This window comes from Lissotriton vulgaris, chromosome 3_2 (assembly GCF_964263255.1).
Source record: "Lissotriton vulgaris chromosome 3_2, aLisVul1.2, whole genome shotgun sequence".
Taxonomy (NCBI): Eukaryota; Metazoa; Chordata; class Amphibia; order Caudata; family Salamandridae; genus Lissotriton; species Lissotriton vulgaris.
Genome location: NC_141690.1, coordinates 201,429,232 through 201,451,447, shown reverse-complemented (window position 1 = coordinate 201,451,447; position 22,216 = coordinate 201,429,232).

Genomic DNA, 22,216 nt, shown 5'->3' with positions numbered 1-22,216 from the left:
TCTCTGTCCATTCAAAGTCTCAGTCCAGACAGTGCTGACACTGCAGGAATCGCAAACTTTTCTTTTCTTGGGAAAGACCCGGTCAAGATCCAAGCAGTAAATAATACCTCCAGTCCTGTTTCCTGATAAATCCACACTCTGAAAGTGAAAGAAATCACTGCATACCAAAATTAGCAAGACCGCTGTTTTTGTGTTATGTGAACTCCATAAAATGACTTTGAAGTATTTTGAGACAAAGTACTTATGAAGAAACCCAGGTTCTGGCAAACTTTCCCCCATAGAATAAAAATTGCCATAGGGCTTAATGTCAAACTAAAACCAAGGTTCTAGGGCTGAGGAGTTACACACCTGTTCAACATACCGGTAATAAAGTTATTTTGGCATCAAGTTAATCCATGTTCATCCCAGCTTGTCTTCTCTGAGTGTCTGTTTCTAAGTGGTGATCTGAAAACACCTCCTGGCTGCCCAAACCATCAACCCTGAGTGAGACAAATAGTGAAAGAGAGTTTGTAATGGTTTCATAGAAGCGCAGGCGTACTGTCAATCAAGGACAGCAGTTGTAAAAAAAACAATAATTAGATCCTAGTATCTTCAGATTGCCTTGGGCCACCAAGAAAAGGAATCACAATTACAGTGGAGGCTGATACGGAACAGAAGTGGTGAGGCGGGGTGGGGAGAATAAGAAAAGATCACTTACCTACCATCTGCCGCATCTCCTCCGTCCTCTTCAGTTTCTGTCGACTCCTGGCAGCACACAGGCTCCCAGACTTCCCTAAGCGAATCACAACGCTGCTGCCATGTTGGTAATACTATTACCAGCATGGCAGCAGCATCATGATTTGTCTGAGCTGCTAAGTTTGCTGCCCAGACAGCGCCTGGGAGCCTGGGACTGTTTTCCACCCGAGAAATGCTAAGTGAGCATGTCAGCTTGGCTATCTTAAGACGGACGGCAAATCCATCATGCGCACTTATGGTGCCCATTACTCCGCCCCCGCGCTCCGCGACGACAGCCCAGCTCCGCTCCGCCCTGAACTGTCTCAGTACTGAAAAATACAATTATGATAGCATTGTGGTATTATCATTTTATTTTTCCTTTATGTACTGCTCAGAGAGCTGTGGGGCGACGCTCCTCTGCCTTAACGAAGGAGCCGCCACTGCACAATTGAAATTTAAATGGTTTTAGTAGCACATGAAAGTAGCACTATCAGAACATTTAATATCACTAGCAGAGGAAGTAGCACTTATAATATGTAAAGTGGCACTGTCAATACCACTCAGCATGTAAGCATTCTTACCACCAGGAGAAGTGCTTGTAGTATGGGTGCTACCAGTGCAACTAATGGCAGCCTCATTAGTAGCAGCACTGACTGTAAACTACCTAAAAATGAGAAACCCTTCATGTTTGATATTATCATTGAAGGAATAATTCTACGTATTTTTTCATGCTTAATTTTAAAATATATATAAAATGAAACTGACTCAATTCAAGAGGCTTCCTAAAACATTTTTCCCTGTGAAGAAAGTCCTTTACCTACACCTCAAGCGATCAGAGGGTAATCTGCTCCCCTTTCCGTTCTGGAAGTGGGGTGCTTGGCTGGAGTACATTTCAGAACATTTTCAAGGTGTAAAGAGGCTGCATCCTAGCTTGTGCAAGCCAACAAACATCTGTGTTTGTGGCTGTTCTCAAACTTCCAAGGCAAACCACGCCTTTAGACAGTAGCACCTGGTACGGATCAGGAGTGAGGGAGCAGGGTGTGGGGGCAAAGGAAAGGAAAATTACCCTTACCTCCTCGTCTCTCCTCGTCGCCCCTCAGCTCCGGCCGGAACAGGAAGCACCCTGCCTCCCTTAAGACAATCACAGCACTGCAATGCAGCGTTGTGATTGGTCTGAGTGCCGTGGTTTGGCGCTCAGACGGGGATTGGGAGCCTGGTCATGTTCTCCACCGAGGTTGTAATGCAGCCTGGGTGGAGAACATGCAAAGTGCGCATTAATTTTTGTCCGGTCCAAGACGGCTGGCCAAACAGTCATGCGCACTTACAGAGTGCCCACCACTCCTCCCCCCCTTGCTCCCCCTTCAGCAGAGTAGCCACGCCCCACCTGCAAAGCTGGAACAGCAGGAAAAAATATTTTTCGCGTATTTACACTGCTGGAAGTAGTAGGGCGGAACTCCTCCGCCTTAACGGAGGAGCCACCACTGCCTTTAAGCGCCCATATCCCTACCCTTGACTGGGATTTACTACTGTAGATTCCTCCGTAACCCTGGGGCGTGATTCACATAGGGAAACTAACACTACGTAGGAAGTTTACTACTTTCTCGAAATTCACAAACTATGTGAGGAGTTTTACGACTCTGCACTCCCTAAATGTATGCAGTGGGGGCTGAGAACTCTGCACACAATAGTATAGGAAGTGCAGAGTCGTAAACTCCAAACGTAGTTTGTGAAAAGCTTTTTTTTTTAACATTTTGTACTACTACAAAAGTTACTACACAGTGCAGTTTGGGAATCAGGCTCATGGTTGAGAAATCTGCAGTAGTAAATGTATCTGCCCCTGCTAGTGACCTGTGAGTGAATTCCTGGCAGTCGTAAAAAGGGTATTTTCTCTTGTGATTTACGTTTACGGCCAATTTTTCTTCAGGAATGTTGCTCTTGTTTTTCAGAGACTAATAACTTGCCTATTCTCGAAACAATTTTGCTGCATCCATGGAGGGAGATACATTAACTGAGCATTTTAAGCTTTCCAGGTAAAAGCTGATGAAAATGGGCAATTCTAACACTCTTCAGTGCTAAAAAGCATGAAAAATTATAAAATGTTAATCAATCAAATATCCTTGGTCGAAAGACGGTTGTTTAATCACAAATTAAATATAAAAACCCAGTTCACACACATCCACAAAAGGCATCCTCCCGCTAGCTCTTCCATTTCATGCTGCAATTGCTATGTTCAAAGAAAGTTAAAATTAACTTCAAAAGGAGAAATACCAGCCTCTTATTATTTCTGCCTTTCCTAAGATCAGAAGGGAAAAATTCTGCTTCAAATTATTCGCGATTTCTCAAAGCAATCCCTTCCCGTTAGGAGAGCGCGGGAACACCACAAAGTGACAGAAACAACTACCCTCCCGAAGACAGTTTATTGTTATCCGACTCCTTTCATATGGAAGGCCTTATGGATCAGTCCATCCTTTCACATGGGGGCGTTCCGGCTCTTCCATTCCGTTGTGCGTTTCCTTTTTCAACAGTCACATCAAGGTCCGGTTTCTTCGTTCGAATCCCAGTTTAAATGTACTAGATGCTCCATGTCAATGGAAACAACATGCTGAGACCCAGGGTTTCCTTGCAGCAAAGCAATGCATTGTGGGAGTTGTAGTTCGAGTTCACCTCAATTAAACCAGTTGGGCTTAATTTGTAGAGCATAACGGCGTATTGAAAGAAAAAGCAAGCTTTAATTTGGTGGGTCTGGTGACGTGGAGTTATCTGCGAACGAGGGGTAGTGAGTGCTATATAAAAAATATACAGGGATTACAGCCTAAGAGCCTCGTTCTGAGATGTGAGTGGCATCGAGAGCCAATATTGCCTGAGAAATTAACGATACCCCTGGATGCATTGTTTCGGTGGTGAAGCATTGCCTTCTATGAGTGCTTTAGGTGGGAAACGATAACAATTTCCTTTTACGAAGTCAAGAATGGCAAATTGAGGAATCATCTGGTCTGAGCCTGGTGACTCAGTGGACTAATGCATCTACTGCAGAGTCCTGTGTAAGACTTCATGGTCACAGGTACAAATTCCACAGGTTCACTCAGCCTTTCATCCATCTGAGGTCGATAAAATGAGTACCATTGAGTTGGGTAACAATAAACATTTGTTATTGAGCGCCAAGATACCCTACTGGGTGAAAGTGTGCTTTACAAATACGCGTTATGTTTTGCCCTACACTTAAATGTTGTCAGACCCTACATGGTCTATTTACTGATGTTTAACATTGTGTTTGCATCAAATGGCATAAATCTTTTCTAGCCTATTTACTTTCCAGCGAAAAGCACTTGAAAGTCATGAAAAGCAGCGCTTAGCACTGCGTCACACTACTTAGCGCCAAGGGGACATGCCATGTGTGGTGCATGGGCGTTCCCATGCAACCACCCAAGGTTTCTGACGCAAAACCCTATTTACTAAAAAAAAGCAGACTAGGCTAGCATTAGAAAATAGCGCCCATTTCAGATAGGCGCTATGAAGGAGAAATGTTTTTTTTCTCCTTTATTTTCTGTCTTTGCATGTGTGCTGCACTGTTCAGCAAACATACAAAGTCGGGAAATGTTTAAAGTTACTCTAAGTAAAGGGGATTATTTACAAACCTCTTGAGCCGCCGGCGTGTCACTTTTTATAAAGGATAAAGTGACATACTGGCGGCGTAAGGTGCTTGTAAGTAAGCTCAATCGTTTTTAGGTCTCGTAGAGAGAGACCTAATGCCGTCCATCCACAAAGCTGACTTTTACGATCCGGATTTGGCCTCAGGCATTCACCCCAGCAGCATTTCTCCTCCCCTTACCATTTGCTCCTGCCTCCGAGAGCTTCAAAGGGATCTGCTTCACACTTCACGGCCACCGTGACTCACATTTCTCCTTCCTTCGTGCCCAGCCCCCCTCCCAGCGCTGCCTTGTTTTCCATAAAGAAGGAAGGGACAAGGGAGAGACGTGAGTAGGAGAAAAGATGACAGAAATTAAGACTTAGTTCAAGCATCCGACTAGCTACTAAAATGCCATTGTTGTAACAGCCATGTACAGAAATTATTTAAAAACCATTTAAACGGGAATATTTATCCCGGAGAAGGCACATATCTAGTATTTGATCACATCGTGATTTCTTGTGAGAATAACCGAAAACCATTCTACTTTGAATTGTCGGCCTTAGTTAAGATAACTAACAAAAAAAAAGGTGCGACTCGCCAACACTGTGACTGTGTCCATGTTGACATGACACCATTCCACTTCCAGGGGCCTCGCCTGTATTACCCCATCTAATTGTATTCTTTTTCTTTGGTTTGTTCTGACATTAAGTGAGCGGCAGTGCCTTATACATTTCTTCAAAAACAGAACGTCCAAAATGGACGTGTGCACCGCGAGCGATCTGCGGGAAAGCAATGCCGGGCTCCATAGCAGTGAGTGCTGCATTTACTACCGCATTTCTGCAATAGCTGAAGGTCTGGTTCCTCCTCGCAGGGAGGGGCTCTCAGCCCATCAGTCACTCCCTCCACCCTACAATATGTCCTGCTTTTCGTGCAAGAAAAGCGATTTCGTGAAAAGCGGCAGGCCAGCGTGTAGGTGCAAACGTGATGGGTGCTGCAGACTGAGCTGCGCTGATAAAGGGACGCTTCAGTGGCCATTTGTAAATCAAATGTCTGCAGTTAATACTAAAGCTGGTTCGGGTGGTGTGGTTATTTTTATGTGTGGGAGAGCAACCTTTATCTAAACTGTTATTTAGAAATGGTACGTTTTGTAAGTATTTGCTGTTTCTTTGCAGACTCACCATCACACCCCCTCACACACCCTCTCACCTCACACACCCTTTCACCCTCACTCACCCTCACTCACCCTCACACCCTCACTCACCTTCACCTCTCACACACCCTCACCCTCGCACACCCTCACTAACCCTCACCCATCCTCACTCACCCTCACACACCCTCACTCACCCTCACTCACCCTCCCTCACCCTCACTCACCCTCTCACCCTCACACATCCTCACACCCTCTCACCCTCACACATCCTCACACCCTCTCACCCTCACACACCCTCACCCACCCTAACACACCCTCACCCCCCTCACTCACCCTCACACCTCCTCACCCTCACACCTCCTCACCATCACACAACCTCACACCCTCACTCACACCCTCACGCACCCTCACTCAACCTCACACCCTCACCCTCACACCCCCTCTCACACCCTCACACACCCTTACCCTCACACCCTCACCCCCCCTCACACTCACACCCCCTCACCCACACACACCCTCACCCTCACACACCCTCACTCACCCTCACCCTCACACCCCCTCACCCGCACACACCCTCACCCTCACAAACCCTCACTCACCCTCACACCCTCACCCTCACACCCCCTCACCCTCCCAACCCTCTCACCCTCACACACCATTACACCCTCGCCCTCACCCTCACACCCCCTCACACACCCTCACTCACCCTTACTCACTCACCCTCATACACCCTCATCAGCATAGCATAACAAATCATAGCATGGCATAACAAAAAAAGCATAGGATACACAACCTCACAACCCTCTCACCCTCTCACCCTCACCCTCGCTCTAACACACTCACCCTCACTCACCCACCCACCCTCACTCACTCACTCACTCACTCACCCACCCTCACTCACCCACCCTCACTCACCCACCCTCACTCACTCACCCACCCTCACCCACCCACCCTCACTCACCCTCACTCACCCTCACCAGCATAGCATAACAAAACATAGCATAGCATAACAAAACAAAGCATAGGATAGGAAAGCATAGCATAGCATAACAAAGCATAGCATAACAAAACACAACAAAACATACCATAGCATAACAAAACATAGCATAACAAAACAAAGCATAGCAAAACAAAACATAGAATAGTATAACAAAGCATAGCATTGCAAAACAAAACATAGCAAAACACAACAAAGCATATCATAACAAAGCATAGCATAACAAAGCATAGCATAACAAAACATAGCAAAACAAAACATAGCAAAACACAACAAACCATAGCATACATAACAAAACATAGCATAGTATAGCATAACAAAACACAACAAAGCATAGCATAGCATAACAAAACACAACATAGCATAGCATAACAAAACAGCTTAGCATAGCATAACAAAACATAGCATAACAAAACATAGCATAACAAAGCATAGCATAACAAAATATAGCATACCAAAACAAAGCATAGCATAACAAAGCATAGCATAACAAAACATCTCATAACAAAGCATAGCCTAACAAAACATAGCAAAACACAACAAACCATAGCATACATAACAAAACATAGCATAGTATAGCATAACAAAACACAACAAAGCATAGCATAGCATAACAAAACACAACATAGCATAGCATAACAAAACAGCTTAGCACAGCATAACAAAACATAGCATAACAAAACATAGCATAACAAAGCATAGCATAACAAAATATAGCATACCAAAACAAAACACAACAAAACATAGCATAGCATAACAAAACACAACAAAACATAGCATGGCTTAACAAAACATAACAAAACATATAATAGCATAGCAAAACATAGCATACCAAACACAGCAAAACATAGCATAGCATAACAAATCATAGCATAGCAAAGCAAAGCATAGCATAATAAAACACAACAAAACATAGCATAGCATAACAAAGCATAGCAGAGCAAAACATAGCATAGCATAGCAAAACATAGCATAGCATAGCAAAACATAGCATAGCATAACAAAACAGCATAGCATAGCATAACAAAACAAAACATAGGATAGCAAAACAAAACATAGCATGGCATACAGCATCACTCAGCACCACCACAGCATCACTCTGTGGCACCACAACATCACTGAGCTCCACCAAAGCATCAATCTGCGCAACCATTCAACAACAACTGGTTCAAATATGTTATCTCAATGTTTCAAGCTTTATTACAAATGTAAGAAAAAGATGTTAATATTTGACATATGTTCTTGGATTTTCGTCACAATAAAATACACTGAACATAATCTTCACAAATGTTATTTACCAAAGTTTAAGCTATTGCCATTATAAATTACAATAACTTTTATTTAAGTATTAATTATTTAAAAAAAATTATAAACCATTGTTATTTGTAATATCAATACATGTAAGTCACGTAAATACAACACATGTTGCATTACAAATGCTATAGGTGTCACATTTGCGAAAGTTATAACTATTGGCATGGTAAATGACAAAGCTATTAATTTCGCTATTTTCACAAACAAAACCTAAATAAAAAATTGGTCATTTACAATACCAATAGCTCAAACTTTCCTAATACGAGACCTATTGCATTGCAAATGCTTGTTTGTACTGGAATTGTCACCTTCCAGTATAAAACCTATGCTAGACTCACAGAGACACTCTTGCACCATGGTGCAAAGATGTGGCTGTGGTGCACGGCCATAGATTTCTGCACCAGCGTTAGGGAGAGTGACATATTTCTGCAAATATGGCGCTCCTCTGCTCTCTCCTCACGCAGCGCAGAGCAGCAGTTGCGGCTGCTGCACTGTGCTGCATGAGAACACTGGTGAATGTGGCCCTCCCTGTGAAAAACAGCCCCGTCAATGCAAAATGTTAGCACTACTTTAACGCCAACTTGTGCACAAATTCCCATTTGCGTCTGAATCAGTTTTGCTCCACAGCATGGAACGAGGCCCTGATGAAGGTGCGTGTACACCAGATGGAGAGAACATCTGCACATGCGTCATGCTTCATGTTATACCACGCAATGGCATGGAGGATGAACTAACACAGGGTTGCAGTGAGAAGATAATGTCCAGGTTCTTCACAGGGCTAACGATACATATTTACTTCATTTCGTGTTTCTTTATGCATTATTTATTTGAGGCACCACTGCCCTTTAGTATGGGCGAGCAGGGCCTTCGCCCGGGGCGCGAACCTTCAGAGGGGCGCAGGGGCAGCCTGCAAAAGTTTCCCTACAAACTGGCTCTATGGAAAAGTGTTGTAAACCCTGTTCTGAGGTCTTTCCTTCTCCTTTCGCTTGTTCTCTTGTCCCCCTCCTCACCCATTTTTCGGACCGATATGTTAAGGCGCAGGATCGAACAATCTTTGCAGTTTTGCACTTTGAAGGAACCCTGAAAGTGCTCCGGCGCTTCGATGATCACACTGGTCGAAATGTATTTTGGGCACATTTATTTGAGGAGCTCCACTCACTGGTTTGCAAACTTATTGAACTATTACACTACTTTTCCTTACTGCATAGATACGTAAATAGAATTGTATGTGTCTGTACTATATGGTGAAAGAGCAGATCCCATTCTGTGCAGCCTGAGGGTCTTTTTTCTCAGTATCCCCTTGAATACATTCACCAACTGCACTATGGAAATTTAAAGATTGGCGGTGCCTGGTGCAGTAGTAACCTATGTATAGCATTTTGACCACTATTTGGCCAGTGGAATGGGTGCCAACATCAAGTGAACCACCACCACCACCGGGCACCAGATTCTCTTTCGATGGGCGTAGAGGGGTGGTCAGGGTAGAGCAGAAGCGCCAAATCAGTAAATTTAATTTTGCCTCTTGCACCAAAAATTCTCAGATAGTTCCTGTGGACCAGCACACCCTGACAATGGTGTGCCGCGACCTGTAGGTGTGGAGGATCAACGTCTTAGAGCAGCAGCGACTGGTGGTTGAGTGCATCCTCTGAAATGGTAGAGCCAAAAGAACTAAGAAACCAACCATGGCCACCAATCCACCCCCACCTCACCACAGATATGAGCGCCATCAGCAAGCCATTGAAATATGTTGCCTTAAAAAATAGGAGTACAAGAAGTCTATGGGGCTAAATGAGAAGCCTATGCAATACTAATGCTGCCGGGTTCAGGCTTGCGCTTGTGCCGTATTACCTCCTCATTGCGAGTGCCTCAGATCGGATTGGAGGTCAGCGCATGTATACCGCTCAAAAATATGTTTTCCTTGCCAAAATGTGTGCATTGAAAACTCAAAGGGTCAGTGCGGTATTTGCAGCCCACTTGTATTTTTGATTTGGGCGCAGTGACCTGTTTGCGTGAACCTGTTATGTTATATTTTATGTTATGTTATAAAGAGATTTATACCGCGCACTGATACTCAAGAGTGTCCTGGCGCGTAGGAGAACAGTGACAGAGGTAAGCAAAAGAACTAGATCAGCTGTTTGAACAGGTAAGTTTGAAGAAGTTTTTTTAAAAATAGAAAGCTCCTTGGTATGCCGGAGGTCAACTGGCAGAGCATTCCACAGTGTGGTTGCCTTTACCACAAAGGACTGCCCCCCAATCCGCGAGTGGCGGAACCTAGGGACCACCAGCCGACGTTGGAGGGCGGAGCAAAGAGGTCACCTGGGTAGATAGAAAGCGAACCGCAAACTAATGTAGTCAGGGCCAGGACCGTGAAGTGCCTTATGAGTCATGGTCAAAACTTTGAAGCGCACTCGCTGGGCGACGGGAAGCCAATGCAAATCGCTTAGCTGCTGACGTACGCTCACGATAGCCGCAGCTCTTGGACTCAAGGAACAACAGAACATGGGAGCTGCAATGTGTTCCACGACCTACTCAAAAGTGTACAGACCCACCATTGACATGAGGCTTGTAAGTAGGAGACGAATGAGTGATATATGCAAAGTACAGCATGCATGACAGACTCTTGATGCAATATTCTGCATGTTCTAAAACATACTATTTCGCCTTGTCTTACAATTACAAGGCAATTGTCATTGTGTTAGATGAACTTCTTAACCATAGTCTGAATAGTTTCATCATCTGTGTTAGAAATGAAAACATAAAATCAGAACAAGTGAAGGTGTGACATTACCACCGGGTTCCTCCGGCAAATACATATTTTAAATTTCTTAAACAACAAAGCTGTCACAAATGTGGTATCTGCCGAGATCCGGCTTTTTCCCGGCTCTGCCTGTTTCTCATCAATCTTCCTGCCTCTTCTCTGATCTTTCCCCTCACCTGTGGTGCCAAACTCAGTGGCAGATCGTTGAGAAGGTGCAGATGCCCCTGGCTGCCAAGGTATGAAGCCTTTGGACAGCTTAACTTTCCAGCAGGAAGGCACTGCAACGCACCGAGTCCGTCTTTGGTTGTTACAGCAGAAATATAATGGAGTCCGGCTCTGGTGGCTTCAAAAATGTCTCTGCAGAAAAGGAAGCCATTGATTGCTATGGAATTGCTTCCCATCGGAAACTGCATCGCCATCGACGGGTCTCAATTACGTCATTCAGGCTTGCAGCTCCCATGTACGCAAAGTTTACTCAGAATCCATTAAAACACCGAGAAGAACATCAATAATAGGGTGGTTTCCCCACTGGGGGCACCTGTGCAGTGCGGCCATCTTAATTTCCAGCTTTCGTTTGGGTCTTTCTAGAAATATATAATTAAAGTAAGCAAAGAAATGTCCAAATGACACGGGATCCCTTGTCAAGCTGTCATTTTCCTTGTATATACATATCTTCATAAAAGCATCACCCGAGGCAGTTTTTTTGATGCTACAATCTTATTTTAGACAGTGTTTCCCTCAAATTTTTAAACATTTCATGAGTTTTCCATGCAGCAAGCGGGTGAGGTCAAAGCACATGCTCACTGGCACACATCCATGTTCTTGAGGTCTTTGAGAGCATGATTCGCAGCCGCGTCAGGGAAATGATATGAGCCGGATTGTTTTCCAGGCCACAGGAGTGGGGGGATCTTGGGATGGAGGGCGCGGAAGTGCGCAGGCTGCAGTATCATGCTTGCGTTAGAAAGGATTTGTTTTTGATTATCAAGCTAAGCTATACTTATGTGGATGTGTCTTGGTGCCAGAAGATCCCACGAAAAACAGGGCTGACGCCTACCAGCCCATCCGGCTACACCACATTCCCTCAGCAGTGGCGGAGAGGCACAAACTTCCAGGGCAGGCCTTACCACACACCATCTGAAAGCAATAAGACATGGAAAGAAAATATAGATCGAAGCCTGAGTTCCAACAGAAAAGCAAACAGGAAAATCTAGCTTTATAGGAGCAGTTGTGCCCTGTTCATGGACCCGGAGCAGCAGGACATGTTAAGAGTTCTCTGTTTAGTTCTTCACTGACAGGTCCAAACCACACATGTATTTGAGATGAAGCCATGTTGTTGCTAGGTGATAACATGGGAAGCCAATGTCTGTTTCATGAAGATATGCTGAAGTTTGACTATTCATTTGTGCATGCTGAATGCATCTCCCACTTGAATTACTATGCTGTAAATGCTGTTCATACTGTAAGTTGCGTTGTCTCCACAAGTATCTTGCATCACTGTGTTAGTTTTGTAAAATGCCATTTCACCCTGAGTCCAAGGTCTTGACGCACCAAAGACACTTGGCAACAATATGCAAAGCATGATTAATAGACCGATTTATACAAGGCCCTGTATGTCTTGACACACTCTCAATTGCCCCCTCAAAGCTACAGTGATTGTTTGCACTGGGGTTGGTGTGGACAGTGAAGTGTATTCTACTGGAACCCAGAACTTGGAGAAGTAGCACCAAACAAGATGAGCAGACGGCAAGTTCTGGGGCTCCATCTGTTATCAGCAGCGCGTGACTGCACAATGCATTGTAGAAAATGTCGGAAAAAGGAACAAATAATGGACGGAATGCTGAACAATGCAAACATTCACCCCCACTCACAAAGATCTGGATTTAATCCATTGTTCTTTTGCTCACCACACCAGTTTGGACCCAGCCATATGCAAATCAGTCTTGACCTTGTTCCTAATGGGAACAGTCCAACTTGAACTGCCAAACCAGATCCTCCCTGGACCAGAAACAAACATCCTGGGACTGGTTTCTGAGCATCACCGCTTCTCAGCCCGGCTAACTTGAATCCAGTGGTGCAGTGAGCAAGGGACACACATTTGGGCATACCCTTCTCACTTAGTGTAACAATAACAAAAGGACCAAATGATGGATGGAATGCTGAAGAATGCAATCATTCACCCACAGTCACAAAGAACTGGGTTTAATCCATTGACTTCCCAACCACTCAGAAATACAGTTTCTACAGTACAAGTGCAGAATGCACAATGCATTGTAGAAAATGCCAGAAAGTGATTGCGGCAAAAGGGAAACATTATGGATGGAATGCTGAGCAATGCAAACTCTCACCTCCACTCAGAGAGATCTGGGTTTAATCCATTGTTCTTTTGCTTACCATGCCACCCCAGTGTGGTGATTGCAGGCAGGCTGCAGTGACCCACTGGGAGGAGGCTGGTTGAGCAAGACATCAAGCCAAGAAAGCAGCCTCCAAGGCTGCAGACCCCTAGGGAAGCACTTGGATGTCCATATGGGAAATTCAGTCTTGAAAATAGATGACTGCACTGGAGTACCAAGGGCGCACTGAGCCATAATGAACGCAAGAAAGTTAGATCCCCCATGTCCCATTTTCATAGTATGGAAAATAGCCACTGATTGGGCTGCTGTGGGTGCCTCACACCCATAGGCCCCTAGCCATTGTATCTCATGAACTATTGATAGCTATGTTGCTGATGGCTACATTAGCATTGATTTTGTCACTTCCTATGCAATTGGCAATAATAATCTGCAATGTATTGACTTTACACGTTTCATGTACTGGATTTGATAGTAAGCATAGAAAAACTATTGATTACCCTCACACTGAAGACACCAACATAAGTTCAATAAACCATAAATTAGCAATATGCATCAGAAATCCTATGTGTGATGTGGGAACCAAAGAAGTTCTGAAGTGAGCTACCTACAGAAAATGAGAATACACAGAAGAAATGCATACTCCCAATACAGTTCAGGTTAAAAACTGAAAACCATTAAAAGGTCAACAGGGCAGTGGGAAAGTTAGATTAGTCATATCTCAGAGTCACTGGCCTGGTGAGTGCACTTGACAAAGTGTCAGAACCCATTCATAGAGGACACAGTAGCCACTGGGACCCAACAGTGGTGCTTGTAATTGCTTACTATGGGTGTCCTGAGGACCGTCCAACTAAGGCTTTGCAAACTCTTTCCACACAGGCTAGCAAGGCCGGGCAGTCACAGGCTTCTCAGGGAAGTAGTATAGGGGCAAGAGTGCATAACTCAACAATCAATAAAGAGACACAATAAGGTAATGTCCAGCCCACTGCTTATCTTTGTGAAAAAGTAAATACTATACAGTCCAACGGATAAGACATGCATGGTTGCAAATTGATGCCTTATAAAGTTGAGGCGCTACAAACTCTTCACTGTATTCGTCCTACTTCCTGATAATTCCAAGATTACACCTAACACTGTCCCCATTCATCTATGGGCTTGAGAAGGATTTGATTCAGGTGTACCCAGCTCAGATTTTCCACAGTTCTAAGTATGCAATCCACTTCCACTGTTTATTCTTTCTCTAGCATCAAACAGCGGTCTGGGGTGGGCCAGCATGCCTTTGTGTCTCTCGCCCCCTAACATAGGCTAAGGTCCGGTGCTTATCTGCAAGTTGCTCTCAACAGTCACTGGCTGGCAGTTGATGCGGTTACGTGATCCTACCTTCGCATTGTGGGTTCTATGTTGAGGGGCAGCAGATCAGGAATGCAGATTTTGGCCGTGGATCCTGGCTCAGCAGTGGTGGCCCTTTTGGTCAGCTGCAGTCAAGCACTGAGAAGAGACAGTTGTAGCCTTCAAGCCAAATCTTCTTGCAGTGATATTTTTCGGGTCACTTGGCAGTGATACAGTCTTTTGGACTTGCGCTAATTCGGGCCTCGCCCCACTAACGGAAGCACAGGTGTGTCGACAGGTAGGCATGGTAGGACAGCGGTGAGTGAGCGAGCAGGCGAACGAGCGAGTGTGCGAGATGCTCGGGAGCTGGGAGCCAGGAGCCGAGAACGGAGGACGGAGAGCCGGGAGCCCCCGGTGGGGTTACAAACCCAAGGCTGCGAGGTCTGCCCAGTTAATGTTTTTTGAATCTGCTGAGGTTGGAGGTGGTGAGGAGGCGGAGATGGAGCGGGCTCTCACCGGCAAGTCGGTAAGTCGGCCGACGGCTGTTAAACAACCGCGCTTGAGCCTGAGCCTGTGCTGGGGGTGCGGGCTGTGGGCGGAGAGGCGTTGCCGGCTGCTTCCTTTCTTGTTGTTGCTGGACGCTCCCGCCCAATCCCCCCCTCAAAGCCGCGCGCAACAAGGCCCGCTACCGCAAGCCGCATGACCCCTCCTGGCCTCACCTGTTAACTCCAGTGTTGCTCCGGTGCTGCTCTTACTCAGTCCGGCCCGCACCGGCATGCTCGCCGCGTTCTCCCTGCGGTCCTTGCTCGCCAGCCCAGCCGTCTGGTCGTCACTTCCAGCTCTGGGGCTGCTCCCCCTGCCTCCTTACCCTTTGCCTGCTCAAACCTGGTCCAGCGGTGGCCAGCTCCGCTGCCCCCTCTGCCCATCTTGTGAGTCAGCCTGGTCGTGCTACCTAATTGTGCGGTCGTTGGTTGGCTCCCGGATAGGGCGCGAGGGGAGCGGCGTGTGAGGGCTGCTGCGGGTCAGTGTTCTGGGTGGGTGGGTGCCTTTAGACCTAGCACCAGCACCGGCACCCACAGTGGCGCGGGTGGGTAAAAGCCACAACACGCCACTGAACTCTTCAAGCTCCCTCTAAGGGGAAGCCAGTTCACCATCTACTTTGCTAATCAGTCTGCTAACCAATCTGCCAGCCAGCCAGCCTGCCAGTTTGCCAGCCAACCAACCACCCAGTCATTGATCGTTGAACAACCTCCTGTTCTTCACTGGAGGTAGGACAATTAAAACTCTATCATCCCTGGCAGTGCCCCGTATTCGGAGTTTGCGCAGTACCAGCCCCCCCTTCTAACCTGGAACTATGAGATCAGGAAAAGTAAGGAAGGTTGCAGCGGCCCCCAAACGGAGGAGATCTAAACAGCTTGTCCTGTAGAGTAGCCCCACCTAGACAGTCAAAAACCGCCTAGAACCCCGCAAGAAAAAGCAAAAGCGGCAAAACCACCATCGGCCGACGGTAGTGACCTACACAAAGACAGTATCACGGACAGGTCAAAAGTTTTAAAATCCTCGAGTTTGCTGAATTATTTAAAAAAAGATCCAACAACTAGCTACTTGGCTCTTCAGCGGCAGTCCCAACCTTCGGAGGGAAGGAGGCTTGGAGCCTCAGCTGAACTAAGTGTGTCCTTCCAGCACTCGTCTTCTTCCCAACCTTGGTCTTTTGAAATCAAAAAGTTGGCCCAACCCTCAGGAGTCTATATCTTTGGATCATCACTTAGCGAACAGCCCAGGGACCATGGGGGAGACGCAACTCTCAACCAAAATCTTCATGTTAATCATCAAGTTCAGCCGCCACTGGGTCAGTTGCCTATGCCTTCCACGGTGGACATAGAAGTATTAGGCCATTTGCAACCCCAGTCGGTGGGCCTACTGCCTGTTTTAAGCCCCCGCCTCGACTCTACACAGCCATTGGAACTCCAACAAGCACTCACCAACCAAAATTTGGTGTCGCCAATGGCTCCCTCAAAGATTTTTCCTTGTCAATTAACCTATGCACAAATCCATGGCCAAAGTACTAATGTCTGAACAAATAATATTCAAATGCCGGACTCACCTCAAAACATAATAACTCCTATGGAGCAGACAGCTGCACAATTCTCCAAGCATATTTCATTTTCTTCACCAGAAGTAAGCATGGGCGAATTTTGCGAATCTCGCGTTCGTGAATTTTGCGGATTTGCGAACTCGCAATCCGCAAAAATCCGCGAATTCTCGCAAATTTGCAGATTTTTTTATTTTTTGTGTTCGCGCGGGTTTCTGCCAGTTCGCGAGGGTTTTGTACAATTTCGCAAACGCGAACTTACCTGTCGGGTCGCAAGTTTTGCGAACTTGTTGTTTCTACGTGTCCAGCCTGTTTGGGACACTCTTCTTCATCACTGCCACCCTCTGTCACCACTGCCACTCTCTGACTACTCATGCCACCCTCTGGCCCACCCATGCCACCCTCTGTTTCATCACAGCACCCTTTGGTTGTCCAGTGTACATTATTGTGGCAAAGCAAAGCACACCTTCCCTGCCTCAAGTGACCTGAATTAATTTGGGGCTGATTAATGTGTCACAGAATATTTTTTTAGCTGACACCTGCTTCCTTAGTGCTTCCTGATTAGTGATCTTTTGCACTTGCTAAGTGCTTTCATTGTTGCAAAATTAGTTACAACACCTGCCCTGCCCCAACTGACAATAATGAATTAGGGGCTGATTAATGTGTCACTGTTGGATTTGAACTTCCAGCCTGGCTCCTGCTTGTCTCCCTTAGCTGTAATTCAGGATCTTTGTGGCATATGTGTAACTATTCTGAGGGTCAGAGCAGGGTCACATAATAGTTGCAAGTAGGCAACTGAACTCTGGAGGGACCCCTCAGGAAGCACTACAGGAAATGGCTACTAATGATGAGCTTGAACTTTTGAACCTGGTAAGTAGTTTCAGTTTTTCTAAGATCGTATTTCTGCAATTTAGCGCTTATTCGCGGGGCGCGAAGTTGAACTGAGAAGCCGCGAACTCACGCGAACAGTGCGAGCAAGCCATAAAATCCGCTGCTCGCGGATTTGCGGATTTCGCGGGAAATTCGCGAATCTCGCGGATTGCGAATTTACCGAAAATCCGCAAAATCCGCGAGCGGAACGGATTTTCCGCCCATACTTAACCAGAAGCCACTATGTTATCACCACAAAAACAGCCAAAAACGCCCGACCCAAGTGAGCAGCTTTTAGCGGATTTATCAATCTTCTTTAAAAACACCAAAAACCTCACAAAGAAAAGTATGTAGCAAGCAGTGTCTGGCCACAACTTCTTCAGACTTTTGAACACACAGTCACTGCTCTAAATTACCATTCGGAAAAACTGCAGGTCCAGGTTGACCTTTTAAACACTTTAGCACTTTTTACGTCAGGGATCGACAACAAACTCGATAAATTAAATAACTTAATATTAGGGGCGCAAGCATCCACAAAGCTCGTACAATCAGTTTGTTGTTGCTCCCCAATCATTGACTCTCTTTCCTCGCTCCCAGAGCTCCCATCCAGCATCATAAAGGAAGTTAAGTGCATGAAGGGAGGCAATCCATTTACAAATTCCAGCTTGCAACATCAAAATCAGTCCGCCCCGCTCCAACACCCCGCCAACTCCTGGCCTATCATTAATGAAGAAACGGAGTTATCTGACGGAACAGCTCCATGCACAATTCAACACAATGGGCAGGTGAATAGCGGGCAATTACAAATCCTGCCAACAAGTGCCGTTCATATCAAACCGACGATCGAAAAAGGTGGGGCATCGTGCGGGCACTCAGTTAACCATTTAGTAACAGGCCTGAAGGACAGTCCAGGGTCTCTAAATGGGTCCACACTGGAAGAACTACCAGTCCCCCCTCCACCGTGCACTAAGAGAGAGCACAAACGCCTAAGAAAAAATAGAAATAAAACTAGGGCTCCCACCCACACGACTCATCAGCAGTTTTTTCCCATTTTTGAGAAAATGGCAAATAATAGGACCTTAAGTGAGACGAGTGCCCCACCACCCCCGACGAATCGTCAAGAAGAAAAAACAGGGCCCGCCAACCAACAGACCCCTGAACCAAGCGAACCAACTATGGAGATAGCAACAGACGAGCCCAGTACAGCTACAGAAATCTTAAGGTTGAAAACCAACGAAACCAACGAGGCTAAGCTAATGAGGCCGACAACGAAACAAGAAAAAACTAATCTAGCGCCGGCCCCAACCCTCTCTGGAGTGGACAATGTTACATCAAGAATGACTTATAAAAAAACAATTCACTACGATCATGTGAAGCAGCCTAGCCTCGCACAACAATCATGGAAGACCTCCTATCGGCAGATCGACCAGAAGCACGAAATAGATGCAGGGCAGCGACCCAATGAAATAAACATGTCTGAGCACACGACTAAAAATGATACGCTACATCATCAGCTCCTACTGGTCCCGGAATGCAAATCAAAGGGCCGCCAAGATATTCTTAATAGATCAAACACATTAAAATTAGTGGTAGGCATCCCGGGGCTTGAAGGGCTGGCCTCGGAGGACATTGAATCCATAGAGTTCCTCCCACCCAGAGGCACTCAACCGTCTGAGGCAACCTTGGTGTCATTTAAGCTGGCCAGTTGGGTGGGAGCCTTCCTAGAACACAAGTCCACCTTGCGAAACTGGGGTATCAGAGTCTATCCATACTCCACCCCTGGCTATCCCACCTCCCTGCTTCCTCAATCGCCACTGCTCCAGCAAGTCGCTAGTACTAGACCGGCTGCAAAAGTCAGACTATATTCGAATTTAAAAAAAGCAACAGGGCCACGAGATCACTGTAAAACTCCACAAACAGAGGTTCCTGAGGTGGACCCTAGTCAGGGCTGGTGGTGGCTTCTAGCTATCCTGTCATCTAAATGCACAGAATGAATCCCAGTGGCAGGGTGCACGTTCACGACAAACAGACCTCTGGGCGCACCAACACGGCCTGCAGTGTTTCCTATTATAGATGAACATCAAGGATATGCTACATTTTTAATGTGCTCCTGGAACATTAGTGGGCTTCACCAAAAAAATCGAGAACCAAGAAACCTCATCCTTTTTATATGAGCACACAGCAATAGCTCTGCAGGAAACTTGGGCAACTGATGGCCACCCTATTATTGGGTTTATTGAATTTTGGAACCCAGCTCTTAGGGACAGCCCGCACGGACATGCAAAAGGTGGCCTGTCAACTTACATATCCACTAATTTAAAATGCACAATCAAACAACTACTCATTAAAGAAGACTGGATACTAGGGGTAAAAATCAATAGGTGGCGAACTTTGCATTCCCTATTTCTTTTAAATGTGTATATTAACCCCAACTCTCGTACCAAAAAAGTCCATCTGGCCCGCCTAATAGAAATCATGAGCAACATAGCGGCTGAGCACCCAAACTCTGATTGCATTGCTACGGGGGACTTCAACATCAACCTATTTCAGGGAAAAACAGCGGAAACCGATGAGCACCTTCTCTTCAACATCACCGAGGCCGTAACACAAACCAGACCACTTAATCAAGCCCACAGCCAACTGGGAGAACTCTGCGTGTCGAGACTCTACAGTGCGGGCTTCCTGGTAATGAATAGCAGGTCCGCAGGTGACACTCCGCCAAATTGGTCTTTGTCAAATGGCAGCAAATACTCCTATCTGGACTATACCATCTGCAACGCTGACCTGCTTTACTATCTAGATACCTTCAGTATCCTGCCACGTACTGAAAGCGACCACAGGCCCAAGGTTATTTCTCTCAACACAAGGCCAGGGACTCATAAACCAGCACCCCCAACCTGTCAGGGAATACACACCGAAAATCTAAAGCGACTGAAAATTCTACAAGTGTGCATGGATTTCATAAAAGGCGGTAACAGCCTTGACGCATCACCGATCGCTACATCGACGATGCTCTGCTCCCATCTGAGCAGCAGTTTTCCAGCTAAAACGCAGGTTCATAGCCGAACCCAGTCTCGTAAGTTTGTTGCATCTTTAAAAACAAAATCGCTTAAAAAGGCAGGAAACAACGCGCTACGGCTACTCGTTAAATTCCCTGGGAACAGTGAGATCTTAAACACATATCACAGAACCCAAAAGGCTTTTAGGATGGCGATTACCAAAGACAAGCGGACCCATGAAAATCAATTCTGGTGTAATCTGGTGTGGGAGAGTAAGAGCAAAAACTCAAGGAAATTCTGGGCCCTGATCAATCAATCACTCAAACCCAAGTTTTTCAAGCTTAGGAACTGCAAATATTCAAGAAGCAGAATGGGTTAATTACCTTACGGATCATTTCAAGTCAGAAGCCCACCAAGATCCAGCAGGAAAGGGATCGCAAGGAGAAACGGGCACCGGTTTCGGCCCCAAAGGGTGTACTCCCACTGAGCCAACACACCTGTCTGACGAGGCTTATCAGGTGCCCGAAGACAAGGTCATCATCGCAGTGACAAAGGCTAGACAAGACGGAGCACCCGGGCGCAACAGCATCCCACAAAACCTTTTTAAATCGGACATAATCATTTGGTCTGGACTGTTAACAAATCTTTTTAACTATGCATTGAGAACTGCAATAATTCACCCTATTTATAAATCTGGTTCGCATGCTGTCCCCAAAATTTACAGACTCACAGCCCTTTTGGATATTGAGGCAAAACACTACGCAGGACTCCTTTTGGAGGACCTGAGGCATTGGGCAAAAGATCATAACCGGGTGCCAATGAACCAAACCGGGTTCACTGCCAACTCGGGGACCATGACCAATTTATTAACGGTGTCATCCATTGTCGACAAAGCCCTCTCTACATCTAGGTTTGTGTTTTGTTGCTTTGTCGACTTCAAAGCCACTTTCGATAGGGTCCCTAGGGAGGCCCTTTGGAAAAAGCTGAGGAAGTGGGGAATCCCAGACAAATTATTGAATGCAATCATTGAACTTCACTCACGTATCTGGGTTCGAGTAAAGTTAGGGTCCGGCACGCATCTCTCGCGAAAAATTTCAACAACGAGAGGCATTAAGCAGGGATGCGTGCTGGCGCCTCTCCTTTTCAACCTGTTCATGGCCGACTTGTCTAGCACCATGGATGATGTTAATAGCTACCCGACAAAGGTAGGGGGTACGGCATTAAGTAATCTAATATATGCAGACGATCTGGTGCTGTTCAGCCTCACAAGAGTGGGGTTGCAAAGGCTTCTTGATACATTGCTGCAATCTACGATTAAGAACCAATTAGAAGTCAACATGAAGAAAACCCAGGTAGTTCCGTTTGGGAAGAAGCGATATGCCTGCGGCGGATGGTCATTTAATAGCAATAGCCTCACCACAGGCAAGTCGTAAAAATATCTGGGGGTCCATTTAGACTCCAGGGGTAACCTCACAAAGCAGCGTGATGAGATCGCGGTCAAAGCAATGATGCTCGTGTTGTCATTGACTAAGCTTTCGAAAAATCTGTCAGGTCCCACTCTGTCACCCCTTCTGGAAGTCCTGAAAGCGAAAATTGGCCCTACTCTGTCGTATGGCATAGGGATATTCAAGGGCAAACTGAAAACTGTTCTAAATCAGCATACGATCAAAATTTATAAAAAGGTCCTCCAGTTGCCATACTCTGCTTCCCCTCCACAGATTAGATTAGAGATGGGGCTATTGAACTATGATGCTTCCAGTATTGGGGTATTTCTTAATCTTTGCCACAAACTAAGACAATCCAACCCAGGCACACTAGAGTCCCTAGTCTGGCAAGAAATAAGTGAGAAAAACCCAGGAGGAACATTTGGCCGTCTTTTAAGGATTACATCCAACAAATGTCAGCAGACGGCCTCTGGGCCCTTAACCCCAGTCAGCCAGCATTTAAGCTCGCAATCAAAAAATGTGTAAGAACGCGAGCACTTATTAGTGACAAAGCACTTATAATCGGCTAACCC